This window comes from Aulostomus chinensis, chromosome 14, assembly GCF_037954235.1.
Source record: "Aulostomus chinensis isolate RoL2024-O1b breed Wild chromosome 14, RoL_Achi_v1.0, whole genome shotgun sequence".
Classification (NCBI taxonomy): Eukaryota; Metazoa; Chordata; class Actinopteri; order Syngnathiformes; family Aulostomidae; genus Aulostomus; species Aulostomus chinensis.
In genome coordinates, this window is record NC_141333.1 from 26,626,279 (window position 1) to 26,644,657 (window position 18,379).

The 18,379-nt window shown below is 34.8% G+C and overlaps 1 protein-coding gene across 3 annotated transcripts in view; it reads left to right on the top strand.

Annotated features, from left to right (window-relative positions):
* The window catches only part of gng12b (guanine nucleotide binding protein (G protein), gamma 12b), a 40,653-nt gene that overhangs the window by 5,738 nt on the left and 16,536 nt on the right, over nt 1-18,379 (top strand). For 2 of the 3 annotated variants that reach the window (XM_086223716.1, XM_086223717.1), the window contains exon 2: nt 12,201-12,261. The gene's annotated coding sequence lies outside the window, so the exon portion shown is untranslated. Of the gene's footprint in view, nt 1-2,307; nt 2,445-12,200; nt 12,262-18,379 lie in introns of those variants that run through there. The other variant, XM_086223718.1, reaches the window with a different exon arrangement.

The window sequence follows — 18,379 nt, forward strand, 5'->3', positions numbered from 1 at the left end:
ATCAGTAACATGTTTAATTTATTTTTGCTCTTCAGTATTGACTTTAACTGGTATATTCATGGACACTTAAGTTTTGTATATCTGATCTTAAGTTGGGGAAGCATCCGCAGTCTTGCGGGTGCTAAACCAGTCCGTTTTGGTGAAGAGGGAGCTTAGCCAAAAGGCGAGGCTCTCAATTTACCAGTCAATTTACGTTCCAACCCTCACTTACGGTCATGAGCTTTGGGTAATGCCCGAAAGAACGAGATTGTGAATACAAGCGGCCAAAATGAGTTTCCTCCTCAGGGTGGCTGGGTTCTCTCTTAGAGATATGGTGAGAAGCTCAGTCATTCGGGAGGGACTCACAGTGGAATGGAGGTGGTTGGAGCATCTGGACGCCTCACTCAGGAGGTGTTCCAGGCATGCCCAACTGGGAGGAGGCCTCGGGGCCGACCCAGGACACACTGGAGGGATTATATCTCTTGGCTGGCCTGGAAACACCTCGGGTTTCCCCTGGAAGAGCTGGAGGAAGGGACTGGGTAGAGGACAGTCTGGGCTTCCTTGCTGAGGCTGCTGCCCCCGCGACTGAGGATGACGACGATGGCGAAGTTGAGTTCCTTGTTTTTCTTGGTTTGTTTGCAAATTGTATTTCTCCTTGTGTTTTAGTCAACTCATCTCAGATATTGTTTTACTATGGCCTCGAGCTTCACATTTCCCACTTTTTTCAGTGTATCACCTATCTCTTGTCAGGTTGTTAGTCCTTGTCAGTCACAGCCCTGTTCCCTGTGTTTCTTCCCAGTCAGCTCTTTTCCTGCCCTTGGGTGCAGTCTTTGTCACATCCTCATGTCACTTCAACCACTGCTTTTAGCCCTCTTGGCACCCGATCATCACTTGTCTTCTGTTTATTTTGGTCTTTTCAAAGTTTTGATTTCTGTGCATCCTGTATCATCTCTGCATTTGGTTCCTGCTCAGCCAACACCACTGCTTGGACCTCTGTCATCCAACCAAATTTACTTAAAATTAATATACAGCTGTTTTTTAGTAAATCTGCTGTCAGACAAACCAATATCCACTTGATCACGTGACCTCTTTGATTGAGACATTGATGCACAGTATCTAAGTAGAGTACATGGGTACTGTGCTTAGTACATTTGTATAGTATTTGCACTGATGAAGTTGTCATTATTTTTATTTACCAATTTGTGATGTCAGCTGTGTTGCTTTTTTCTCTCTCAAGCTGATACCTGTTTTGATTCACTGTCAATTCAATTGCATTTCGATACATTTAAGAGCTGTTTCTAAAGGCTTTATGTCCCATCATGGTACCACAAGGAGGTTATTCATTACAGCTGGTGGCTTCAGAGATTCAGTACATGGTTCTTTAAATGCTCTGTGAAAACTATACGGCAATGTGTTGAAGAATTGCATAATTTTTAAAGCAAGTTCTCAGTACTTTAACTCAGTTTCACTTGCAGTGGAGTAATATTTGACTAGGAGTATATACACTTTGACTCAAGTACTGGGTTTTTGTCCTTTGTCTACTTTTGCCACAATGAAACAATGTGTAGCATCAGCCCTTAACAATACATTATAAATTTTAGATCATCATTTTGACTGATACTTTTAGGTATAAATATGTGTATGTTCATTGTAGGTGTGTGTTTGTAATAACTTCTTAAGCTCATAATCACTGCCATTTAAATCAAGAAAACCATACAAGTTTAGAACTACATTAAAAAAAGAATCAAATCACTGTTATTTTGATAGATATCACAATTGCAATTTGATTTGCAATTTTTAAGGAAATGTTAAATTTTACACCATTATATACATTTTCATTGAAAAACCCATTAAATGATATAATTTTTGTGGAGACCTGTACGGCATGAATATATTGTCCTACACCTGAAGCATATAATGTATCAGCAAGGCGTTTCTGCAGCACTACAACATTTAATTTAAAATGGTTATATTATTCACACAATTGGTCTCAAATAGTATGATACCTTTCTGCAATTTGAAAATGCAGTAGACCATATTGCAATTTGCTATTAATTCTGAGTAATTGTGCAGCCCTGTACAGGATGAATTGTTATTGCTTATTTATTCTTGAAAATTAATGACCTATTTATTATGCATCTGTTCCTAAGCAGAATGTTCTACCTTACTGTTGCTCTCCAAGTGACAAGGTCCACATGTAGTCACCAGTGAGGATGACCTATGTCCCTCATTGCTGGAGTGTAGGATATTTATAGATGTGCTTTGTGTAGAGCTGATGGAAGCAGGACACAGTTACACAAAAACACTCCTGGGCTCTGTGGTATGGCTGCGTGTTACATGGAAGGAGAATGAGTATCCTACTAAAACTTATGTCATTACATTTAATAATCTTTCAATGCCTCCCATCCAGTGGGTGGCTCCGTGTGAGGGAAGTGATGTGATCGGTATCGAAGGACAAAGAAAAGGTCGTTGTGTGTTTTTAATTGAAGCAGACATGAGTATTTCTGTTATGATAGTGTGTTTTTAATTGAAGCAGACATGAGTATTTCTGTTATGATAGTGTGTTTTTAATTGAAGCAGACCATGAGTATTTCTGTTATGATAGTGTTTTTAATTGAAGCAGACATGAGTATTTCTGTTATGATAGTGTTTTTAATTGAAGCAGACATGAGTATTTCTGTTATGATAGTGTTTTTAATTGAAGCAGACATGAGTATTTCTGTTATGATAGTGTTTTTAATTGAAGCAGACATGAGTATTTCTGTTATGATAGTGTTTTTAATTGAAGCAGACATGAGTATTTCTGTTATGATAGTGTTTTTAATTGAAGCAGACCATGAGTATTTCTGTTATGATAGTGTTTTTAATTGAAGCAGACATGAGTATTTCTGTTATGATAGTGTTTTTAATTGAAGCAGACATGAGTATTTCTGTTATGATAGTGTTTTTAATTGAAGCAGACATGAGTATTTCTGTTATGATAATGTTTTTAATTGAAGCAGACATGAGTATTTCTGTTATGATAGTGTGTTTTTAATTGAAGCAGACATGAGTATTTCTGTTATGATAGTGTGTTTTTAATTGAAGCAGACATGAGTATTTCTGTTATGATAGTGTTTTTAATTGAAGCAGACATGAGTATTTCTGTTATGATAGTGTGTTTTTAATTGAAGCAGACATGAGTATTTCTGTTATGATAGTGTTTTTAATTGAAGCAGACCATGAGTATTTCTGTTATGATAGTGTTTTTAATTGAAGCAGACATGAGTATTTCTGTTATGATAGTGTTTTTAATTGAAGCAGACCATGAGTATTTCTGTTATGATAGTGTTTTTAATTGAAGCAGACCAGAGTATTTCTGTTATGATAGTGTTTTTAATTGAAGCAGACCATGAGTATTTCTGTTATGATAGTGTTTTTAATTGAAGCAGACATGAGTATTTCTGTTATGATAGTGTTTTTAATTGAAGCAGACATGAGTATTTCTGTTATGATAGTGTTTTTAATTGAAGCAGACATGAGTATTTCTGTTATGATAGTGTTTTTAATTGAAGCAGACATGAGTATTTCTGTTATGATAGTGTGTTTTTAATTGAAGCAGACCATGAGTATTTCTGTTATGATAGTGTGTTTTTAATTGAAGCAGACATGAGTATTTCTGTTATGATAGTGTTTTTAATTGAAGCAGACATGAGTATTTCTGTTATGATAGTGTTTTTAATTGAAGAAGACATGAGTATTTCTGTTATGATAGTGTTTTTAATTGAAGCAGACCATGAGTATTTCTGTTATGATAGTGTTTTTAATTGAAGCAGACATGAGTATTTCTGTTATGATAGTGTTTTTAATTGAAGCAGACTTGAGTATTTCTGTTATGATAGTGTTTTTAAATGAAGCAGACTTGAGTATTTCTGTTATGATAGTGTTTTTAATTGAAGCAGACCATGAGTATTTCTGTTATGATAGTGTTTTTAATTGAAGCAGACCATGAGTATTTCTGTCATGATAGTGTTTTTAATTGAAGCAGACTTGAGTATTTCTGTTATGATAGTGTTTTTAAATGAAGCAGACATGAGTATTTCTGTTATGATAGTGTTTTTAATTGAAGCAGACATGAGTATTTCTGTTATGATAGTGTTTTTAATTGAAGCAGACATGAGTATTTCTGTTATGATAGTGTTTTTAATTGAAGCAGACATGAGTATTTCTGTTATGATAGTGTTTTTAATTGAAGCAGACATGAGTATTTCTGTTATGATAGTGTTTTTAATTGAAGCAGACATGAGTATTTCTGTTATGATAGTGTTTTTAATTGAAGCAGACCATGAGTATTTCTGTTATGATAGTGTTTTTAATTGAAGCAGACCATGAGTATTTCTGTAATGATAGTGTTTTTAATTGAAGCAGACATGAGTATTTCTGTAATGATAGTGTTTTTAATTGAAGCAGACATGAGTATTTCTGTTATGATAGTGTTTTTAATTGAAGCAGACATGAGTATTTCTGTTATGATAGTGTTTTTAATTGAAGCAGACATGAGTATTTCTGTTATGATAGTGTTTTTAATTGAAGCAGACATGAGTATTTCTGTTATGATAGTGTTTTTAATTGAAGCAGACATGAGTATTTCTGTTATGATAGTGTTTTTAATTGAAGCAGACATGAGTATTTCTGTTATGATAGTGTTTTTAATTGAAGCAGACATGAGTATTTCTGTTATGATAGTGTTTTTAATTGAAGCAGACTTGAGTATTTCTGTTATGATAGTGTTTTTAATTGAAGCAGACATGAGTATTTCTGTTATGATAGTGTTTTTAATTGAAGCAGACATGAGTATTTCTGTTATGATAGTGTTTTTAATTGAAGCAGACATGAGTATTTCTGTTATGATAGTGTTTTTAATTGAAGCAGACATGAGTATTTCTGTTATGATAGTGTTTTTAATTGAAGCAGACATGAGTATTTCTGTTATGATAGTGTTTTTAATTGAAGCAGACCATGAGTATTTCTGTTATGATAGTGTTTTTAATTGAAGCAGACCATGAGTATTTCTGTTATGATAGTGTGTTTTTAATTGAAGCAGACATGAGTATTTCTGTAATGATAGTGTTTTTAATTGAAGCAGACATGAGTATTTCTGTTATGATAGTGTTTTTAATTGAAGCAGACATGAGTATTTCTGTTATGATAGTGTTTTTAATTGAAGCAGACCATGAGTATTTCTGTTATGATAGTGTGTTTTTAATTGAAGCAGACATGAGTATTTCTGTAATGATAGTGTTTTTAATTGAAGCAGACATGAGTATTTCTGTTATGATAGTGTTTTTAATTGAAGCAGACCATGAGTATTTCTGTTATGATAGTGTTTTTAATTGAAGCAGACCATGAGTATTTCTGTTATGATAGTGTTTTTAATTGAAGCAGACATGAGTATTTCTGTTATGATAGTGTTTTTAATTGAAGCAGACTTGAGTATTTCTGTTATGATAGTGTTTTTAATTGAAGCAGACATGAGTATTTCTGTTATGATAGTGTTTTTAATTGAAGCAGACATGAGTATTTCTGTTATGATAGTGTTTTTAATTGAAGCAGACTTGAGTATTTCTGTTATGATAGTGTTTTTAATTGAAGCAGACATGAGTATTTCTGTTATGATAGTGTTTTTAATTGAAGCAGACATGAGTATTTCTGTTATGATAGTGTTTTTAATTGAAGCAGACATGAGTATTTCTGTTATGATAGTGTTTTTAAATGAAGCAGACTTGAGTATTTCTGTTATGATAGTGTGTTTTTAATTGAAGCAGACATGAGTATTTCTGTTATGATAGTGTGTTTTTAATTGAAGCAGACTTGAGTATTTCTGTTATGATAGTGTTTTTAATTGAAGCAGACTTGAGTATTTCTGTTATGATAGTGTTTTTAATTGAAGCAGACATGAGTATTTCTGTTATGATAGTGTTTTTAATTGAAGCAGACATGAGTATTTCTGTTATGATAGTGTTTTTAATTGAAGCAGACATGAGTATTTCTGTTATGATAGTGTGTTTTTAATTGAAGCAGACATGAGTATTTCTGTTATGATAGTGTTTTTAATTGAAGCAGACCATGAGTATTTCTGTTATGATAGTGTTTTTAATTGAAGCAGACATGAGTATTTCTGTTATGATAGTGTTTTTAATTGAAGCAGACCATGAGTATTTCTGTTATGATAGTGTTTTTAATTGAAGCAGACATGAGTATTTCTGTTATGATAGTGTTTTTAATTGAAGCAGACATGAGTATTTCTGTTATGATAGTGTGTTTTTAATTGAAGCAGACATGAGTATTTCTGTTATGATAGTGTTTTTAATTGAAGCAGACATGAGTATTTCTGTTATGATAGTGTTTTTAATTGAAGCAGACCATGAGTATTTCTGTTATGATAGTGTTTTTAATTGAAGCAGACCATGAGTATTTCTGTTATGATAGTGTTTTTAATTGAAGCAGACATGAGTATTTCTGTTATGATAGTGTTTTTAATTGAAGCAGACTTGAGTATTTCTGTTATGATAGTGTTTTTAATTGAAGCAGACATGAGTATTTCTGTTATGATAGTGTTTTTAATTGAAGCAGACATGAGTATTTCTGTTATGATAGTGTTTTTAATTGAAGCAGACATGAGTATTTCTGTTATGATAGTGTTTTTAATTGAAGCAGACATGAGTATTTCTGTTATGATAGTGTTTTTAATTGAAGCAGACCATGAGTATTTCTGTTATGATAGTGTTTTTAATTGAAGCAGACCATGAGTATTTCTGTTATGATAGTGTTTTTAATTGAAGCAGACCATGAGTATTTCTGTTATGATAGTGTTTTTAATTGAAGCAGACATGAGTATTTCTGTTATGATAGTGTGTTTTTAATTGAAGCAGACATGAGTATTTCTGTTATGATAGTGTTTTTAATTGAAGCAGACTTGAGTATTTCTGTTATGATAGTGTTTTTAATTGAAGCAGACATGAGTATTTCTGTTATGATAGTGTTTTTAATTGAAGCAGACATGAGTATTTCTGTTATGATAGTGTTTTTAATTGAAGCAGACATGAGTATTTCTGTTATGATAGTGTTTTTAATTGAAGCAGACATGAGTATTTCTGTTATGATAGTGTTTTTAATTGAAGCAGACATGAGTATTTCTGTTATGATAGTGTGTTTTTAATTGAAGCAGACCATGAGTATTTCTGTTATGATAGTGTGTTTTTAATTGAAGCAGACATGAGTATTTCTGTTATGATAGTGTTTTTAATTGAAGAAGACATGAGTATTTCTGTTATGATAGTGTTTTTAATTGAAGCAGACATGAGTATTTCTGTTATGATAGTGTTTTTAATTGAAGCAGACATGAGTATTTCTGTTATGATAGTGTTTTTAAATGAAGCAGACTTGAGTATTTCTGTTATGATAGTGTTTTTAATTGAAGCAGACTTGAGTATTTCTGTTATGATAGTGTTTTTAATTGAAGCAGACATGAGTATTTCTGTTATGATAGTGTTTTTAAATGAAGCAGACCATGAGTATTTCTGTTATGATAGTGTTTTTAATTGAAGCAGACATGAGTATTTCTGTTATGATAGTGTTTTTAATTGAAGCAGACATGAGTATTTCTGTTATGATAGTGTTTTTAATTGAAGCAGACCATGAGTATTTCTGTTATGATAGTGTTTTTAATTGAAGCAGACCATGAGTATTTCTGTTATGATAGTGTTTTTAATTGAAGCAGACTTGAGTATTTCTGTTATGATAGTGTTTTTAATTGAAGCAGACTTGAGTATTTCTGTTATGATAGTGTTTTTAATTGAAGCAGACATGAGTATTTCTGTTATGATAGTGTTTTTAATTGAAGCAGACATGAGTATTTCTGTTATGATAGTGTTTTTAATTGAAGCAGACATGAGTATTTCTGTTATGATAGTGTTTTTAATTGAAGCAGACATGAGTATTTCTGTTATGATAGTGTTTTTAATTGAAGCAGACATGAGTATTTCTGTTATGATAGTGTTTTTAATTGAAGCAGACTTGAGTATTTCTGTTATGATAGTGTTTTTAATTGAAGCAGACATGAGTATTTCTGTTATGATAGTGTTTTTAATTGAAGCAGACATGAGTATTTCTGTTATGATAGTGTTTTTAATTGAAGCAGACTTGAGTATTTCTGTTATGATAGTGTTTTTAATTGAAGCAGACATGAGTATTTCTGTTATGATAGTGTTTTTAATTGAAGCAGACATGAGTATTTCTGTTATGATAGTGTTTTTAATTGAAGCAGACATGAGTATTTCTGTTATGATAGTGTTTTTAATTGAAGCAGACTTGAGTATTTCTGTTATGATAGTGTTTTTAATTGAAGCAGACATGAGTATTTCTGTTATGATAGTGTTTTTAATTGAAGCAGACATGAGTATTTCTGTTATGATAGTGTTTTTAATTGAAGCAGACTTGAGTATTTCTGTTATGATAGTGTTTTTAATTGAAGCAGACATGAGTATTTCTGTTATGATAGTGTTTTTAATTGAAGCAGACCATGAGTATTTCTGTTATGATAGTGTTTTTAATTGAAGCAGACATGAGTATTTCTGTTATGATAGTGTGTTTTTAATTGAAGCAGACATGAGTATTTCTGTTATGATAGTGTTTTTAATTGAAGCAGACCATGAGTATTTCTGTTATGATAGTGTTTTTAATTGAAGCAGACATGAGTATTTCTGTTATGATAGTGTTTTTAATTGAAGCAGACATGAGTATTTCTGTTATGATAGTGTTTTTAATTGAAGCAGACCATGAGTATTTCTGTTATGATAGTGTTTTTAATTGAAGCAGACATGAGTATTTCTGTTATGATAGTGTGTTTTTAAATGAAGCAGACTTGAGTATTTCTGTTATGATAGTGTTTTTAATTGAAGCAGACATGAGTATTTCTGTTATGATAGTGTTTTTAATTGAAGCAGACATGAGTATTTCTGTTATGATAGTGTTTTTAATTGAAGCAGACATGAGTATTTCTGTTATGATAGTGTTTTTAATTGAAGCAGACATGAGTATTTCTGTTATGATAGTGTTTTTAATTGAAGCAGACATGAGTATTTCTGTTATGATAGTGTGTTTTTAATTGAAGCAGACATGAGTATTTCTGTTATGATAGTGTTTTTAATTGAAGCAGACATGAGTATTTCTGTTATGATAGTGTTTTTAATTGAAGCAGACATGAGTATTTCTGTTATGATAGTGTTTTTAATTGAAGCAGACATGAGTATTTCTGTTATGATAGTGTGTTTTTAATTGAAGCAGACATGAGTATTTCTGTTATGATAGTGTTTTTAATTGAAGCAGACATGAGTATTTCTGTTATGATAGTGTGTTTTTAATTGAAGCAGACATGAGTATTTCTGTTATGATAGTGTTTTTAATTGAAGCAGACATGAGTATTTCTGTTATGATAGTGTTTTTAATTGAAGCAGACATGAGTATTTCTGTTATGATAGTGTTTTTAATTGAAGCAGACATGAGTATTTCTGTTATGATAGTGTTTTTAATTGAAGCAGACATGAGTATTTCTGTTATGATAGTGTGTTTTTAATTGAAGCAGACATGAGTATTTCTGTTATGATAGTGTTTTTAATTGAAGCAGACATGAGTATTTCTGTTATGATAGTGTGTTTTTAATTGAAGCAGACATGAGTATTTCTGTTATGATAGTGTTTTTAATTGAAGCAGACATGAGTATTTCTGTTATGATAGTGTTTTTAATTGAAGCAGACATGAGTATTTCTGTTATGATAGTGTTTTTAATTGAAGCAGACATGAGTATTTCTGTTATGATAGTGTTTTTAATTGAAGCAGACATGAGTATTTCTGTTATGATAGTGTGTTTTTAATTGAAGCAGACTTGAGTATTTCTGTTATGATAGTGTTTTTAATTGAAGCAGACATGAGTATTTCTGTTATGATAGTGTGTTTTTAATTGAAGCAGACATGAGTATTTCTGCTATGATAGTGTTTTTAATTGAAGCAGACATGAGTATTTCTGTTATGATAGTGTTTTTAAATGAAGCAGACATGAGTATTTCTGCTATGATAGTGTTTTTAATTGAAGCAGACATGAGTATTTCTGTTATGATAGTGTTTTTAATTGAAGCAGACATGAGTATTTCTGTTATGATAGTGTTTTTAATTGAAGCAGACCATGAGTATTTCTGTTATGATAGTGTTTTTAATTGAAGCAGACATGAGTATTTCTGTTATGATAGTGTTTTTAATTGAAGCAGACATGAGTATTTCTGTTATGATAGTGTGTTTTTAATTGAAGCAGACATGAGTATTTCTGTTATGATAGTGTTTTTAATTGAAGCAGACATGAGTATTTCTGTTATGATAGTGTTTTTAATTGAAGCAGACCATGAGTATTTCTGTTATGATAGTGTTTTTAATTGAAGCAGACATGAGTATTTCTGTTATGATAGTGTTTTTAATTGAAGCAGACATGAGTATTTCTGTTATGATAGTGTTTTTAATTGAAGCAGACATGAGTATTTCTGTTATGATAGTGTTTTTAATTGAAGCAGACATGAGTATTTCTGTTATGATAGTGTTTTTAATTGAAGCAGACATGAGTATTTCTGTTATGATACGGCAGCATCTTTGAGCTGACTGTGTTCCCAAAAATACATTTTTGTTGATCAGTCAGCTGAAATAGCTAACCCTCCATATTAAAAAAAAGGGAATCTATTTATTCCTGTTTCTGATTAAGCTTTTAATTGGTCCTAATTATGTAATGTCCCAACTTTACCTGGTATTAGCAGTATTGTCTGACAAGTGTGTGTGGTGTCCAATTTTTATTTCGCGAACTAGTATTTATTTTCCGAATCATGATTTACTGCTTGCTCTGATGAAGAAGGATGATTTGTTTTTTATATACTGTTCTTTTCACGGACTCGGCACACTGCCAAGTCCACCAGAAGCAGAAAAGTATTCTTTTTACAAGGTTGAATGCAAGAACTTTTTACCCCAATAAATTTATGGCCTGACTGATCCAACTTGTAGTTCCAATTTCATGCAAGATCTTTTTGCCCCTAATAGGTTTATGGCCTGACTAATCCAATTTATAGTTCCGCTCCATAGCATGAATCGCATATGTCTTGTGATTCCAATAAAAACTGTTTCTCACTAAATGACCCAGCAAGAAGGTTCTAGGGTTGGTTCCTTCACTCGAAGGCTGCTGTGATAGGCTCCAGCCCCCCTGCGACCCTTCATGGGATAAGTGGTAGAAAATGGATGGATTTTTTTCCACATAAAACTAGACTAGAATTCTCTGTTCAGAATATGTAAGGAAAAACGTCCTGCAGTTAGGATAAAATAGATATGCTTCAATAGTCAATACTTGAATATTAAGAAAATAACTTGACAAAAATACCAACACAATGAGTGAGTACAACTTGATGCTTGTAAAAGGTTAAATGAATCATGCCCTTTTTAAAGCAAAATCTTAATGATGAATCACAAAGCAACACAACAGACACATTGGTCTCCCACTGATGTGTCACTCTCTCTATGGCACAATGCAGATCAAAAGTGGTGGGAGAACTGACAATCGGCATGGCATACGTTCAGTTTTCAAACTAAGACACTCGGACCGACTCTCAATTGTAGAACACATGGCAACATCAATGAGATTTTTTGCATCCATTTGCCCAGTCTCCCTCCCTCTATACAGCCTGTCCAGTTGAGGGCGGGCGGGGCCCACTGCAAATAGGTAGCAAATCTAGTATTTCTCCAAGATAATATCAGGTAGACATTGGCCCTGTTGTCCATTTTCTGGATTGAGAATGTGATCATGAGGAAAGCAGTGATGAAATTTTGAGAGGATTATTCCTTTGGTTTTTATCATTTCCTATTGAAACATACATTATTGAATAATTGCAACTCACTACTAATCACAAATCCTTTGACATTGAATGTATTAATCTTTATTTTTCTATATCTTATTAATTAATATCTATTTAATGACGTAATTGTAACGTGAGTTGTACACTGCAAAATGTTCTTGAAGAACATGAAAAATGTGATATACCATTTCAAAACCATTCAACCCCTTTCAGTTGAAGGGAAACCTCTATTCATTGGGGTACACAATACTGATGGGAGTCTACAGGTCACACTCTTTAGTGTTTTGTCTTTTTTTCTTTCAGATTGACGCTGATTGCACAGCCCTGAAGTCCTGGTGCATGATCCCTGACATCTCCCGCACGGGTCAGTGACCTTGTCTGTAGACCAGCTCTCATTGGGTTCAGCTGGAGCAGGGACAGCCCTCCTACAGCTATCTTTGTATCTGACTGGAAGATCTCATGACAAACTTTGCTTCACTGTCCAATCATAATGAATCCATCCAAGATATCTTTCCTGTCACTACCTTACTTTATTTACTGCAAGTGGTATGCTGCCATCTGGTGGGAGACTTCGGGTTGGAACTGCAGATTGCCACCAAACTTGGCAGAAGGTAGTATCATGGACAGGGATAGAACACATTGAATTTGTGGCAGATCCATTCAACAAAGTGAAAAGATGCTGTTTTTGGATTTTAAAAAAAGTTGAATTGAAGCACGTGTTTTTTAGGAAGATGTCTTGGTGAAGGTATGTTCTCTGAAGTTAAGAGGTGCTACTATGACTTTTATGCTTCTGCACCACCAAAAACTGCAGGCATGTTTTTGGGTCGCCCACCGATCCATCTGTACTTCCCATTCATGGTAACACAATATCTCTGGAATGCCTTGAGGTTCTGGAACACAAGGATGAACTTAAAAGAGTTTGGTATAACTTTGATACATTATTTTTACTTTTACTGTGTTACAGTGCCAGATGTATTTATCAGTTGTAGTTTCGGTTTCAACATAAGAGACACAAGATATCACTGACCTCCAAACTTTAGGGCTAGTGATGCCTTAAAATAACATTTGTTTTTAATTTACTTCATGAATTAGTTTAAGTTTTAAAGTTGTACTTGCTACTTGTAAACTCTGGGCTAATACATGTACTTCACAGAGTAGCCGTTGAGCAGTCCCATGTTATCCAACAAGGGCAACACCCTGTGAGATGCATTAAAATAATGCTTGCTCTCATATAGTAATTAAAACCTGCTCTGTGTTTAAAATGATGGTAAAATATGTTGCTGGAATTATTCTGCAGTTCCAGTAAACAATCTTCTCCGGGGGTAGAGTGGTCATCTAGTAACCCAAGGGTCGCTGGTTCGATCCTCGACCCCGGTGACCATGTCGAAGTGTCCTTGAGCAAGATACTGAACCCATAATTGCTCCTGATGAGTAGGTTGGTGTCTTGTATGGCAGCCTTCATCACCAGTGTGTGTGTGTGTGTGTGGTGTGTGTGTGTGAGTGAAGGGGTGAATGAGATGACACTGTAAAGCGCTTTGAGTGCCGCTTAGGTAGAATATATAAATATAAATTGAGTCCATTTACCATTTACCATTAAGAGGCAGTGCGGCTACACTACACACTGTATAAAAACACTTTGTTTGATTATTGTGGCCAAAAAATGATAATAATATAACGATATCCATTTTAAATTTGGGGCAACATAATAGTCGTGCTGTCAGTCGTATTAATCTTTCACACTTTTAAGTGGCAAGAGCTGGAGAGTCTTACCGTCACTGAAGAACGTTACCACCATCTACCCATGTTTGCTGGAGTCCCAGATATTTACAGTGCTGGATTGGATTCGATGAATATGTCACAGGTCAATACTTGTATATTATGGCATCATTTGTCTGAGCATAGAAACTGTATTTTGATTTCTTACTTGCCAACGATACTGAAACAAATCTCTGAGGTAGGAGGGGACCAATCTTTTTGTTTTTGTCAGGGTCAGTACGGATACTAATTATAAGTAATCAAGGAGACAGTTAGCCAATATTTTAAATTCTCAATAATCTTACTTTTTAATTATTCAATAAATATTTCATTTTAAAACATTTTCAATAGAATGAACAATTTGGTGTCCAAAACAAACTCCACCACAAAATTTTAAGACAATTTTCAACATTACTTTAGAAACATAAAAGTGCAAGGAGCTTCCAGCAACATTTCTGATGAAGTCTAATAAAATTTAGAATCAGATAAATTACCAACGTAGCTTTTATAAAGTAATTCAGCAAAAGTAAATCAAACTAGTGACTAGGGCGGGACATATCTCAACTACAGACAGGCAGATGCAGCAGAAGCAAAGGGTATCTTTAATTTCATTTCTTTTATCAGCAAACAGATCAAAAATATACTGGCTCCAAACTTCATAAAAACGTTGCACGTTGGGTCCAATAATCCATCGACTGCGTCTCAGAAGACAAGATTGGTGCATTCTGGCAGATTCCCTCTTGAGCAAAAACAGTGACTACAGCTCTTTTCTTTTTTCTCTGATTATGTAGTACCAGGCACTTAAAATATCTTTGCCTCTCTACTGCTTAGACAGCCCCAGTTTCAAAAAGGCCATCTTTGCAGCAGTGCAACTTGGTCACTCGCTTTCTATTATTTCCAGTTAATTATCCAGGTGTTTTTTTGTATAGGAAGTATCTATGTGTTTTCATTTATGTATGTGATTGCACCAAAGGCCGGTCACAGGAAAAATTTCAATCTGGATGTTCCTTTGACATTACATATATCATATATAACTTTAATTTTCTTAAGACTGCACTGGCGTGTGCAGTCTAAACCTTCTAACTGAGAAAAAAATCTGACCTAGCAATCCCAGCAGAGACCTGAATGCCATTGAACACTAATTGTTCTATAATGGTCTGGATTGTTGTGTATTCAGAGAACTACAATACCAGATGAAAATGACATGGACGTTCTTACATCTCTTCCGCAGCTGACATTTCCAGTGAATTTGCACGCTTATGTCCTGTAGTTATGTATATTGTCCACTTGATGGCAGCAGTATCTCTATGCATCACTGCCCACATGACCAAAGAGTGAAACACTTTCACATGTGAAAGACTGCACAGCCAGAATAGTAAAGATGAGGAAACAAACTCTTTTTTATATAATATAGTTTGATCATTTACCGTCATTATCTAGTTAATCATAACAATATAGAAGGATCTAGAATTGTCATTTTAATCAATTTCAAGTTAGATGAATGTACATATTTGTCTGTTGCTTATTAGCTTATGGGCTCTCTGGACATACACACCTGGGCATCAGGAGGGTGTATTCTGTGGCTCATAACGTATCTTCTTGAGATCTGACTATTATGATCATTACATAATTGCAGGTGGGTAGTCAGGCAGTCAGTTTGAATGACAGTTTGAGCCAGGTGCAGCCTCATTTCTTGAGCACTTCATTGTGTTTATCATGGGTGTAGGAGGAGGTGTACACATTTGCTGCATTATTGAGGCACCCAGTGGACATGTCAGGCCTCCTCAGGCATGTCCCCCATCCTGTTTTATAAAGGCCTGCTCATATATGGACATCTTCCTGCCTGCTGCTCGGTTGTACTATGTCGGCTTCCTGAACAACCCCCAACCCTCCTCCCACACCCTCTGGTGCACACATACACACACATATTTGTTAACTATGGGAAGAGGTGGGAGTGTCTCTTCCCCGTGCAGGAAATAATGTGGTTAATACTTATTTGATCATCAGTTTTTATGCCTGACATGACCAGAAACTTGGCACTGGTTGTGACTTCTTTTTCGGGTTTTTTTTTTGTGTGCGCATGTGTTGAACTGTTACGTCTGCTTCCAACACATCATATCATCTGCATGTGGTTGTGTTGCCATCTTGCAACGCTTGTCCTACTCTCATTTATTTCCTGGAAGCAAAAAAAACAAAACCCCAAAAAACCCAGTTTGATCTGTAAGATGGAACTTTTCAAACTCTTTTGCACTTTGCTGGTAAAACAAATCCCAGTCTTCAAGAGTTTTACAATACAAATGTGTTGTTGTTGTTTTGTTACATTCATATACTCTAATTCTGTGGTGCCTCAGACAGCATCAGTGTGCTTTGGTGGCCTCCATAGGTCCTGAATGCTTGCAGATATTTATTCTGTCTGGAGAAGCAGCCACACGTTAAGCCTCAGGACACAGATAGTATCAATGGCTCCTTCATCCATGGATTTATGATTTTTCCATTTTCACCTGGAAAATCTTTGTAAATGAAAGATAATGAATGTCTTTTCCATATGATGCTCTGTGGGAATTAACTAAAATGTCCAAACTGGCCATCACAAAGCTATGGAGCCCTGGAGTAGACATAAAGAGAAAAAGAATGTGGGCACAGAGAGAAAAAATATAGTCACAAGATATAACTTGTTTAAAAGAATAACATGAGTAAATTGAGGCAACTAGTTACATCTTGTGGCCTCTACAAAAATGTTTCTGTCTCTATGGCCACCCCGGGGCTCCATACTAAACCACTACTGTGAATGAAACAGTTCTGAGATGTTAGAGGCCACACACCCCTCCTGGGACATATTATCAAGTGTGGATGTAATTGTTGGTCCACAGTAGGACTTGTAGGACTTAGTTGTTTTTGTGTTGCTTGCAAGTGTTAAGCAAATACATAACCAAACCATTAGAAGGTGTTCTTGTCTGCTTCTAGTTAGATTTCCTTCCTTCATCATTCATGACTAAAATAATCCTGTTGCACCTGTGGAAGTTTGTGAGAACTGCTTTGAGAATTTCACAACCATTTCCAGGAATTTCATTGCAATGACTGCTGCTTTCAACTTAGATTTCAATGTGAATTTATTGAACATAGCAAATCAAAATAATGCAAAATTACTTCATTTTTAGACGTATTTGTGTCTCAGCTGTATGTGTGGTGTACATTACCTTAATGATGGTCAACTGACCGAGAGCTTGGGAAGAAGTAAAGAAAAGGATGGCATGGATCTAATTGTGCAGAGACCTTTTTTCCAAATCCTTTTAAGTAAATTTCCTTGGCACCTTAGTAGTTGTGAGTGCATTGTACAACTTAAAACTAAAAACGCTTTTGTCATAAAAGGATTCTGGATCAAATAGGCCACTGTAAAGGATGACACAGTATCATGCAAATTTGTCGCCCATAATAACAGACAAATATACTTTACATCTTAAATGCCCTCTCCACTATTAGTCTTTATTGTCGTCACCCTACTCCCTTTGCGCTTTGCTCCACTTCTGCATCTCTGTGTCCTCATAATTTCTGCGGTGATGTCCAATGATGAGGGTGCCATGAGAGGCAGCTGGCTAGCTAAGCACAGATGCACTAAGCATAGCAGAATGGATGGAGTAATAAGGTGGTTGGGAAAAAAAAGAAAAACAGAACACTCTGCTAGCATCTTTGAATGGGTGTAGCCTTAGCTAAGTGCTAGTTGGCAAAAAAAATGAGCAAGAGAACATGTTAAAATGTGATGTTGAAAGGCCCGATATATCTATGTGTCATGTTAGTATTGTCATTGTGAGCACATTAGCATTAACCCAGAGCTGTACTGTGTTTTTAAATGTAATTGAATCTGTAAGTTTTTATCCTTTATTCTAGTTGATGTTGCGTAGAAAATCTTCGAGAGGAAGGTGCTTCTGTGGAGCAACAATTTGTCTGCTATTACAAAACCTCCAGTCCTTACAGCAGGCTCCTAACAATAAACAGTCCACGCAGTTTGCTTTATCTGAGCATGTGTCCACTTTGAGACGCCCCTGTGCCACGTGTCTCCAAGACAAGAATTCCAGCCACCCTGATCTTTGGGGTGGAAGCCTTCCAGGGAATGTCGGCTTCCAGTTAACAAACATAAACGTCTGGTACTGTAGAGAGGAGCAACAGTCAGGATGTCACCCTGCCCAGAAAATCTACCCCAGCCACTGGTTACATGCCTGGGATTCTTCTCTACAAGCGGCCCTTTCCTGCTTTGATTTTTTTCTCCTGAAACATTTTCCTTCACCAGACAGTGGCAAAAGAAATATTTTCCAGTCCAAAAATAAGTTTCTTTAATTGCATTGACTAGAAAGTATACAGCGGGTGGTCTGTCCCGCTGTAAAAATGTGCCTTTGATTGATGTTCATTAGGAGTGGAACAGGGTGGTATTCTGCTCAGCATTGCACCCGCGTTCCATTGGAGTTACACTGTTCTGAAAACAAACCACCGCAACCGGCCCTCACATACTTTCCCTGTGAGATCCTGGTCACTGCTTTGAATGAATACAGCATTATAAAGCTTCAAAATGCATGACTGAAAAAGACCCACTCATCATTTGAACTCTGTGCACCAGACTAGGTGTGAGTGTCCTTTACTTCCTTTACTTTTGCACTGAGTTGCAACTACAGTTACATGGCCTTTTTAGGACAAGACTTTACCCGGTCTTCATGACCTTATGATTGTGTAAATGT